General features: G+C 40.5%; 1 protein-coding gene across 2 annotated transcripts in view; it reads left to right on the top strand.

Moving 5' to 3' along the window:
• Window positions 1-4,142: 4,142 nt before the first annotated feature.
• The window catches only part of LOC123756382 (unconventional myosin-XV), a 108,207-nt gene continuing 101,845 nt past the window's right edge, over window positions 4,143-10,504 (top strand). For both annotated transcript variants that reach the window (XM_069331199.1, XM_069331198.1), the window contains exon 1: window positions 4,143-4,294. The gene's annotated coding sequence lies outside the window, so the exon portion shown is untranslated. The remainder of the gene's footprint in view (window positions 4,295-10,504) is intronic.

Below are 10,504 nucleotides of genomic sequence, written 5' to 3'. Positions count from 1 at the left end.
TATCCTAGTTGCAGAGATTGCATCACATCGTATAAAACAACCAGTGATGTTCATGTTGACCAGGGGAAAAAACATGGAAAATACTGAGTAGCCTTTTTAGAAATTCTAATTACTGAATATATAGTACGTAATTTCGAAGTTCCTTCTTTTACACAAAGTTGTAGATAGAGTTTCATGGCAGATGAAATGCAAGAACTTGGATTTCTGTGTTTGCTGTTAAATAAGACCATCATAACTTGCATCCAAAGCATTTATGTGCAGTGAAAGATGACTGCTATGGCACCCCTCACAGTGTAGGCAACATGGTATCATCGCAATGACTTTCATCATGATGCATCTACAGTACCTCATTTTTCTGTTATAGATGAGTTATAAAATGTGAATTTTTTTTCCATAATGAGAAATATTGTTATTCTCAATAATATAAGGTAAGAATCATCATATCTTTACAGTGCGTGTTCAGTTTCTCGATTTTTCCTCCTAAGGTTTCCCAACATCGAGAAAACGGACACTTTAAAGTGTCCTCATAACCAAACAGAGAACCTAAAAGAGAAAACAGGACAGTACATCACTTTTGCGAGCCACTACTATTTTGTAGTACAACAATTTTTGGCCTTATATAACGCATACAAGCGAAAAGCGACGTTCTTTGTAGAAGGACAGGTTGGAAGAGTAGTGTTCCATCACATAATTCTTCCATACTGTTGGCATTGTTGTAGTACTAAGACCTACTATATAGTCGAACTTGCCTAGCACTTGACAAATGCTTATACCAATTCATCAAAGTATCCGATAAAACTTGATAAAACTTGTAAACATGCGTTATCTTCATTATAATTTTGTTGTGAAATGTTTGTGTAGGAAGTAGTGCATATGTGAATTAATAATATAAGTAATTATTAAGAGAAGGTACCATGTTGTTTTAGATTCAGCTACTAGGAACAAAAAGTTCCAAGTAGCACGGGCTATGGTGATTCTGTAGTGGACTTACCTGGCACAAGAGCAGGGCTGTAACTGAGAAGGAACCAATCCAGGGAGGCTTATGTAACACCGTGAAATTAGTGATGTAATGATTGACTGGTTTGATATTAATGTAAATGTATTCCAGGATTCTGTGATTCATCATATCTCAATATAGTGAACATTGATGGGGTCTTGAGGGAGGTTAAGGTAAGAATGTTTAGAGTATATAGGCCTAATATGAGTAATTGGCATTAGTCAAAATTTATTTATTCAGATGTTCAGTTTAGCAGAGAATAAAGTAAATTTATGTAGACTACTGGAAATTTTGTATTGATTTGTGAGAGGATTTAAAGTAAAATTGTTACTTGAGAAGGGGTGGGTGCAAGAAATTGTGAAATAAATGTGAATAGGGGGAGTGGTTAATCAATTTAAACATCTGAATGCGGGATAAGTTTTGTGCAAAGTTGAGAAGCTGAGTAGGAAATTGGCTAGCAACATCTCATCTTGTGTTTCAAATATGATAATTGTTCCAATATCTCAGTCTGAGGTAACACTGGTACTTGTACCGAAATTTTATGTAAGGTATCATCCTAGGTCAGTTTAGAGTTTGTAGGTAGGCTATTGGGTTTAATGCAATGATTAGTTGTTAAATTTGATATGACACTGAGCTGCATATTCAGGCAAGGATGATGGTCATGTGGAGCATTTTGATTTGTTAATTAGCAATAGAAGTAGCCTACAATATTATGAAATTTTTGTAGGTTTTGTCCAGAATTCAAATGCAAAGCATTTAATGAAGTATAGGTTAAGGTAATGGGATTACTTAGTGTGTTAAGCATAGACTAGCTTTTAACGAAGTGAAATTTGAATGCATGTTGTACACATGAAAGAGTAGAATTTTAAGTAAGGATGAGCAAGGTCGTTGTACGTAGTGAATACCTTGATAAATATGCATGCTGTTCTCTTGAGAGTTGTAATTATAACAGGCTTTTAAAGTTGAAATAATATAAACCATCTGAATTGACCTGAATTTACCCAAGGCCCACCATCTCTAGTGCCCTTGACAGGGACAGAAAGCCAGCAGCTTATCAAAGGTAAAAAATAATAGAATAAATCATGGCAGTCCTGTTTTCAGGGAAAAGTAGTAAGCTTATAATTTATAAATGCTTGAATTTAAATGGCCGCTAAAGATGAAACATATTAGAAAGGCTCGATCTGCAAATAATAAGAAGGTTGTGATAATAGAATTTATCCTACGCCTTATCCTCATTCAAATTATGAAAAATTAAAGTCAATAAAAAAAACAGCAAAACAGTGGATCCAAACTAAATTTGTTTTTTTTATGAGACTGCCAATTTTGCCAGCCCAAGAATGGCCTTTGTGTCTGCAGGTGTTAAGAGAAATATTTGTTAAACTGAATGACGGGTCTGATTTTAAACATACAATACAGTCATGCAGTAATGTAACTCTTCTTACAAAAATTATAGTGCCTATTGCTATTACTGATGGAATGTGAAAATGTAGAGTTATTCCCCCAAAAGTCCAAGTTTTGTGCAATCTGAATTCTGAAAGTATTACAAAAATGAAAATAGCATAATCATTAACATGTTCTAGGCCTAAATAAGTAATCCCAGGCCTAACATGTCATCTTGGACCTAGTTACATGTATTATATAAGACCTGAGAAAAGGTTGTTGCCATTGATTTATCAAATTTATAGTACAAAACATGACTTATTTTGGATTCAACAATATATATTTTGTCCATTCCATCTATAGTAGTTTTAAGGGCTTGTATGATAATCTCAAATGCTTCATTTGGTAATTATATTATACCATTCCATTATAACATTTTGGCCCAATTAAGACCGGTCTGTCATAAGTTTACACCTCTGTTAACACGTTATATACACGTTACAAACACGTACGTGCTTTTGCTAATATCAAACTAAGTCAGCAGGTCGTGTTCCTAATATAATAGATTATTATCAATAGAAAAAAACAATAATTGGAAACAATGTTTGAAAATTAAAAAAAATATTCTACCTAATAGGCACATCGGACCTTGCATATTAGCCCAATAATGTGTATATACAAAAGGTATAAACAAGTAGGATATAGAATTGTAAACACTATTATGTTTACAGTTCTATTTTTATTTTTTATTTCGCCACTAACCTCGCTGAGCGTGAATTTGTAATAAACTATTCTGTGCAGACAAAAATATGTGGCATAGAAATATTAATTCATTAATGTTTCGATAAATGAAAATGGTCTCGATGTGACCGGTCACATCGGACCTTGGGCCTTTCCAACGGAACTACTAAACAGTTCCATTCATTTTGTAATGGGAGATTTCACTGTAGCATGTTATTACCTCGGCGGGGGAAAAAAAAGTTATTAGATGCTAAAACCAGTCGAGACTTTCTTTTGACGCGCCTTGGCGGATGGCAAAGTGTGTGACCCAAGAATTTCCAAGAGCCCTCGGCGAGGCTAGCTCGAGCGATCATCATTGCTGTTATTAAGCGCGGCATCAAACAATACATCGATAACTCGCTTAAATCATGTTCTGTTGATATATATGTGATTCTAATGGATTGAATGAAGGTGGTAAATATGTGGTGTATTTGTAAAATAATGTTGGAGGGGTAGCGAGAAGGTTTGTATTGAGATGTTGATGGTGGTGAGAAACCCCACGAAGGTTTCTGACAGCTGGTCCGCCCGACTTAGCGGCGACCAAGATGCTGGTTTATGTTTTTTGTAAGTATATTTGAGATAACAGTGGAAAATACCTTGACATACGCCCATCATATACGTGGCATTACATGGGAAGAGACCTTAGCTCTTGGTTAACACAGACAGGATGAGAAATGTTTCTGCCATGTCCGGGGTTTAAACTTGAGTTAAATGACAAACTTATCTTGATAGCGAAGGCTGGCTGGCCGTCGCTATATTTAATTTTATTTCAAACAAAACGAATATCTACTTTGTAATTTGCAGCTCTTGAAAGATTTCATAGCGCTTGTTTATTTTCTATGTAAAGGTGACATTCAATTGTTTTATAACTGAATGATAAAATAAGGTTGTAAGAGATGGTGGTGGCAACTCCCGGGGCGGGCCAGGAATGTCTTAGGTGTCCAGGTAAAGTCAAGCCAGTCAGGTGTCGCTGGTTGGTGAGGGAGGGTGTACACGCTGCTCTCTCTACACCTACACGTATATACATAATGCATGGATAAAGTGGATACATACACCGCCCACTTTAGTGTTAGATTAGTACAGTGTTTGGGATAGTTTGCAGGTGTGGAAATACGCAGCAGCACGGCTCGCCCAGAGGTAGGTGTTTCATGTGTGTGATATATACATAGATATATTTTTTTTCATTCGTGTAAACATATTGTTTATGTCCATCTGGGCTGCGAGTCTAGTACTGCGTTTAGAGGTAACAGCTGAGGTAAACAATAGAAATGGCGTCCTAGATGCTTGTAGACAGCATGTCAAATGGACAAATTCTGTGATCGATTGAGAAATATATTGTGAAAAAAGCGAGGAGATTTCAACGCCACCTGAAGGAAGAAGCCAGCAGCAGGACCAAGGGATGCCGGCGCTCCCTCGCTACCTGTATATTTACCCTAATATATCCGTGTGTGTCTATCCAGCCGGGTCCAGTGCCTCTATCCTCTTATACTCTGGTGCTGGGGGAAAGGAAGGGAGAGGGATAGCCCAAGGTTTCGTGACTATTCGAGTTGATATTCGTGTGTGACCGAAGGCAAGGAATTTCTGCTTATTAGAACTTGGCGGCCGCCCATCCCCACATCCACCTCCGGCCGCCCATCCACACACCCACCTCCGGCCGCCCATCCCCACACCCACCTACGGCTGACCATCCACACACCCACCTCCGCCCACCTATCCAACTCACCTATCACCGCCCGTCCAGTCACCTACCCACCTCCGAGCGACAGTGATAACTAGGACCTTTGAGTTATTGGACACTGCTGGGATTAATGAATGTGTGTGTGTGTGTGTGTGTGTGTGTGTGTGTGTGTGTGTGTGTGTGTGTGTGTGTGTGTGTCCGCCTCTATACACTCGTCAGTACGTTTGTGGATTGTGTTTACTTTGGTTTAAAATGTTTAGATATCCTTTGGGAATTCATCATCGTGGCCAAAATTCAATATTTGTGTGTTTCAATGTTAGTAATTTGTTCGAACTCAGGTGTTTGTAGGGTGATCTGTGTTTGTGTATATGACAACGCTGACGGGTTAAGTGTGTATTTAAGGTGCTGTTTTGAGCGTGAAGTTTGCCTTTAAGGTTCAGTGGCTGCTCGTAGGGTCATTCCATAATGCAACGCTGCAGGCTTGCATACAGATTCACGGTTTGCGTTCAAGGTTCACAGACTATGCGAGGTTCAACACTGTGTTCAGAGCTGACAGGGTGTGTATCTGTGTTTGGCTCTTCAAAGAGTTAAGCAAAATTTCAAGTAAGATTTAAGAGTTTTTCTTTCTAAGTGGAGTAGGCTTTTAGACGAGGTTTTAAAAGTTGTTTAAGTTCAAAATTCTCAATTAGCTATTACTGTTAAAACACGGTATAAAATTTATTAGAAAGCTCAAAGATGAATCCAGATTTTGTATAAAACGTTTCCTCGATTGAAGGTCATTATATTGTCTAAAATCTGAACTTTTGGATGGTCAATTAAAAAAAAAGAGAGAAACTGGGGCTCTTGAATATAAAATTAAAAACAGGGTAGCGTTTTACCTGTGAGGGGAGAGGTGTGTACCTGGAAGGGGCAGGTGTGTACCTAGGAGGGGCAGGTGTGTACCTAGGAGGGGCAGGTGTGTACCTAGGAGGGGCGGGTGTGTACCTGGGAGAGGGCGGTACACGTAGCGACAATGTGGTTGTGTACTGATGGGTCAATCGGTCAGTCAGCGGTACACCATATTACCGCCGCTCTGGTCCTGTATGTTGTGAGTATGTTGGTGTATGTTGTGGTGTACACCTGTGCTCTTATCTATGCTGGTGTGGTTGTGTACTGTCTGTATGTTGGTATATGTTGAGATGTAATTTCAGAATATAAAAAAACTGATTTCACATTCCATACGTATACACACGCTTTGTTTTTTTTTACTAAGCTCATGCATGTGTGTGTTTACCTGTGACACGTTTTGAGAGGTGTGCTGCCCCTCACAGTGCAACAGAAGGCCAGTGAGACTACGTCCAGCAGTCCCACAGCCACAACCTGGCCGATCAAGCACTTCAACATTCTCTCCTTTGAGAAAATAATTTGGAGCAATGAAGTGGCTCGAACCAGCGTTCAGGGTACTCCCAGCTACGCACCTTACCCCGCTGTACCACAACATGGTCTGCGTTATACAACCAGGGCTTCCACGGAATCCACAAGAAGTCTGGGGACTTCAAATGTTTGTAAGGAGAAGGATCTAGTTCTTAGGCCTCGCTGTAAGTAGCGGGGGCCATAAGAATTAGTTCATTCTCTTCGCAAGCCGCAAAAATAGGTAAAAAAACGGTCTCTGTGCACGGTTTCAATAATTAATATAGGAAATGGGCAGGCAGCCTGGAAGGCGGAGCCCAGGAGTCGATGCTTGTCCTGCAAGCATACGAAGGTGAGTGCACAGAACTACACCAACCAACACCGTTTGTAAAATACTGTAACAATAAATAAAGTATGATGATCTGAGGCTCAATTACTTGCCGCCTCCCAATAATCTACTCATTCGTGGCCCTAATAAGCAGGTATTCTGGGAACGGATGAGTTGAGCTTCTATACGCAGGGACCGTGCCTTATATGTGTGTATTTATTTACTATTTGTATCTGCAGAATCGAGCTATTAGCTCTTGGACCCCGCCTTTCTAACCAATTTATTTTTTCCTCTATGCTTACTACATATATTTCTCTATAACACACACATCCCCAGGAAGCAGTCCGTAGCAGCTCTCTAACTCCCAGGTACCTATTTGATACTAGGTGAACAGCTGCATCAGGGTGAAAGAAACTATCAATTTGTTTGCGCCTCCGTTGGGGATCGAACCCAGTCCTTTAGGACTACGAATTCAGAGCTCTGTTCACTCAGCCGGGAGGCTTGTGTGTGTGTGTACTCACCTATTTGTGCCTGCAGGATCGAGCATTGACTCTTGGATCCCGCCTTTCAAACCATTGGTTGTTTACAGCAATGACTCCGGTCCCATTTCCCTATCATACCTAGTTTTAAAATTATGAATAGAACTGGCTTCCACAACCTGTTCCTTAAGTGCATTCCATTTTTCCACTACTCTCACGCTAAAAGAAAACTTCCTAACATATCTGTGACGTGTGTGTGTGTGTACAGCCTCAGCTCTAGGGTCCCGCCTTTCCACCCTTTGGACGTTGAATACAATGTGTATTGAATTGGCTTCTACGAGGCTTACCTTCTCGATTAGGTAATTCAGTTTTATACTATTACACGAAAGCAAAATGTTCTCACATCTCAATGGCTCAGCTTTGTAAAAATCTTTGTATCTAGCTTTCCATCTGTGCTCTTTCGATGTATTAATGTTTATTTCAAACATTTCTTCTTTTTCCACCCTGCAATTACCCAAAGTATTTTATATGTCTGTGTCATGTTTCCGCTCTCTTTTCGAGTGCCGGCAGGAAAAATCTTTGCACCTTTTCACATTGTATGCCTTCTGGAGTGGATATTCCAAGCCGGTGCTGCATATTCTAGGACTGATCTCACGTAGGTTGTTTAACATTCACTTCTACATTACTGTTAGTTTCCTGAGGGAAGTTTTGATGGTCGCCAGTTTGGCCTGTAACACCAAGGTTATCTCACTTTTCTAGATACTTGTAGTTTATTTTCTTTAGTTGTTTCTGGGAGTTTGTTGTCCTTAACTGTGTGTAAAGGAGGAAATGTATATGTTTATCTCTCACAATGTTCGGTAATATGTTTATTGTTTGTGATGTGTGTATATATGTATTAACACGATGTACTGAACGGGCTGAGAATAGCTTGAGCTACCTCATCCCTTTTTGTGTATTTTACTTCAATGAACTTATTTCAATTTCAATTTCCTTAACTCTCCTATTCCACATCTCCATTTTCATCACCTTAAACTTATTTGGGTTGAACTCTAGCAGCCACTTATCGTACCATCTCTGTAGTCTGTGGAACTTTACCATAATCTTGAGATTATCTTGAGATGATTTCAGGGCTTAGCGTCCCCGCGGCCCGGTCTTCGACCAGGCCTTCTTTTTGTTACACATCCCCAGGAAGCAGCCCGTAGCAGCCGTCTGACTCCCAGGTACCTATGTACTGCTAGGTGAACAGCGGCATCAGGATGAAAGAACCTCTGTCCATTTGTTTTCTCCTCCACCGCCCGCCCCCCATCAGGGCTAAATAATTTACATAGTTCACGAATAGAATAGATTCAAACACTTTGGAGGACTTCAAAGTGTTTGAAGTCCTCTTACCCTGCGCCAGTCTGACTCTGATTCTTTGTTTCCTGTCCGTTAGGTATCTCACCTAGTTCTGTGTTCCACCAGTTCAAGTATGTTTATTGAGACAGGAAAAAAATACATCTCAAAGGGATAGAGTAGCTTAGGCTATTTCTACCCGCCTTCCACCAGTTACTCCCCTTTGTTTACGATGCTTGTACACAGTTTGTGCAGAAATGTGTCAGACTTTATTTTTTTATACACAATCTTCCCAGCCTTTGTTTTTGACCAGGTCTTAGTGTCTTCAGCTTGTCTTAGAAACCCCAGTAGTTAGGCACGATTTCACTTTACTGGCAATATCATTAGCAAATACAAAGTAAAAGTAATATAATCATTCAGTAGAACTAATGTGACAAAAGTATAAAATAATATTACCAACAATAAGAATATTACTAAAATTAGGGTGTTACTTAGAATAAGAATATTACTAAAAATCAGAGTATTATTAACAGTAATGTATCTAACAACGAGAAAAACAGCAACAGCTACACCACATAAGACCGGCAGCACTCACTCGGAATGTGTGAGTGCGGGGGACGACCTCCGGATGGTGAGTGGACGCTGGGAGTGAAGGAGAGTGCGGGGGACGACCTCTGGATGGTGAGTGGACGCTGGGAGTGAAGGAGAGTGCGGGGGACGACCTCCGGATGGTGAGTGGACGCTGGGAGTGAAGGAGAGTGCGGTGGACGACCTCTGGGTGGGTGAGTGGACGCACTCTAGGTACCGAATGTGAAGGTTTTAGACACGCAGTGGAAATCAAATACCTATGACAGATAAAATAGTCATCATGGTCCAGTGGGTAGTGCGTGTGTCTGGGAAGTCTGAAAACGCGAATTGTAACTTATTGCCTAAATGTTTTCTCACTAAAATCGACATAATTAAGAACAAAACTAAGGAAAGTGCAGAAAACCTGTGAGCAGTTCGAGGCAACTCTTATTTATGCAGGCGATGAGTCACAATAACGTGGCTAAAGTATGATGACCAGACCACACACTAGAAGGTGAAGGGACGACGACGTTTCGGTCCGTCCTGGACCATTCTCAAGTCACATTCTCAATCGACTTGAGAATGGTCCAGGACGGACCGAAACGTCGTCGTCCCTTCACATTCTAGTGTGTGGTCTGGTCATCATAACTCTTATTTATATCCACACAAACTCATACTGCTTTTCCAAGTCCAGTTTGGAAAATCTCGAGAAAGGTGGGAGGCTCTTTGGCAAGCTGCCGGCTTCCTGTACCTTCCGTGGCCACTAGATAGGTGATTCAAGTATATATATATGTGGTCTAACCCGTGCTTGTATCAATCCAGCGATTCCTCGTCTATCTTGGTAATATTAATAAGAATAATACAGTTATTATGTATACAAGTATTCCGAGGGAGCGACGGATCTCTGTATGTTCATATTGTACAATATTATGTTGGGGTGCTGCCTCTAGTATGTGTAGGGACCCTCGCAGAAGAGGATATGCAGCACCGGGGGAGCCTTGTTGGGGTTCCCACGTACGCATATTGTCTTCTTCCATCATCCCTTATATAAATATATATATGTAGGGACCTTTTATTCATATTTTTTATATTTTTATAAATACGAATTTTTACATTCTTGTAAAGCTACTAGTAAGGATAGCGTTTCGGGCAGGTCCTTAATCTTAATTTTCCCTGGAATACGATCCGCCAAATCGTTTAACAACCAGGTACTCATTCCCTGCTGGGTGAACAGAGGCTACAGTTAAGGACTGGCGCCCAGTCTATCCTCACCAGCCAGGATACGAACCTTGGCCAAAGTGCTCGCGAAGCGCCGGGCGAGTGTTTTACCACAACGCCACGGGGGACTACTAAATTGTACATGATTACAAAAGGAGGCATTAACATATACATAACATGACTATTACAAGTAAAATGAAAAACACACCAACGGGATACATTAATAAATGTAAAAAAAAAGATTAAATCATTGTTGCAAGTCAAGCACCACCCCGAACTCCTCCGAGGTTGGACTCGTGCCCAAGATGCAGCAGGCGTGTCCCCTCTGAATTGCGACACTGAGGCGCTGGAACAAG

The sequence above is a fragment of the Procambarus clarkii genome, chromosome 25 (assembly GCF_040958095.1).
Source record: "Procambarus clarkii isolate CNS0578487 chromosome 25, FALCON_Pclarkii_2.0, whole genome shotgun sequence".
In the NCBI taxonomy this organism is placed as follows: Eukaryota; Metazoa; Arthropoda; class Malacostraca; order Decapoda; family Cambaridae; genus Procambarus; species Procambarus clarkii.
Note: the sequence above shows the minus strand (reverse complement) of the source record. Positions and strands in the feature narration are given on the sequence as shown.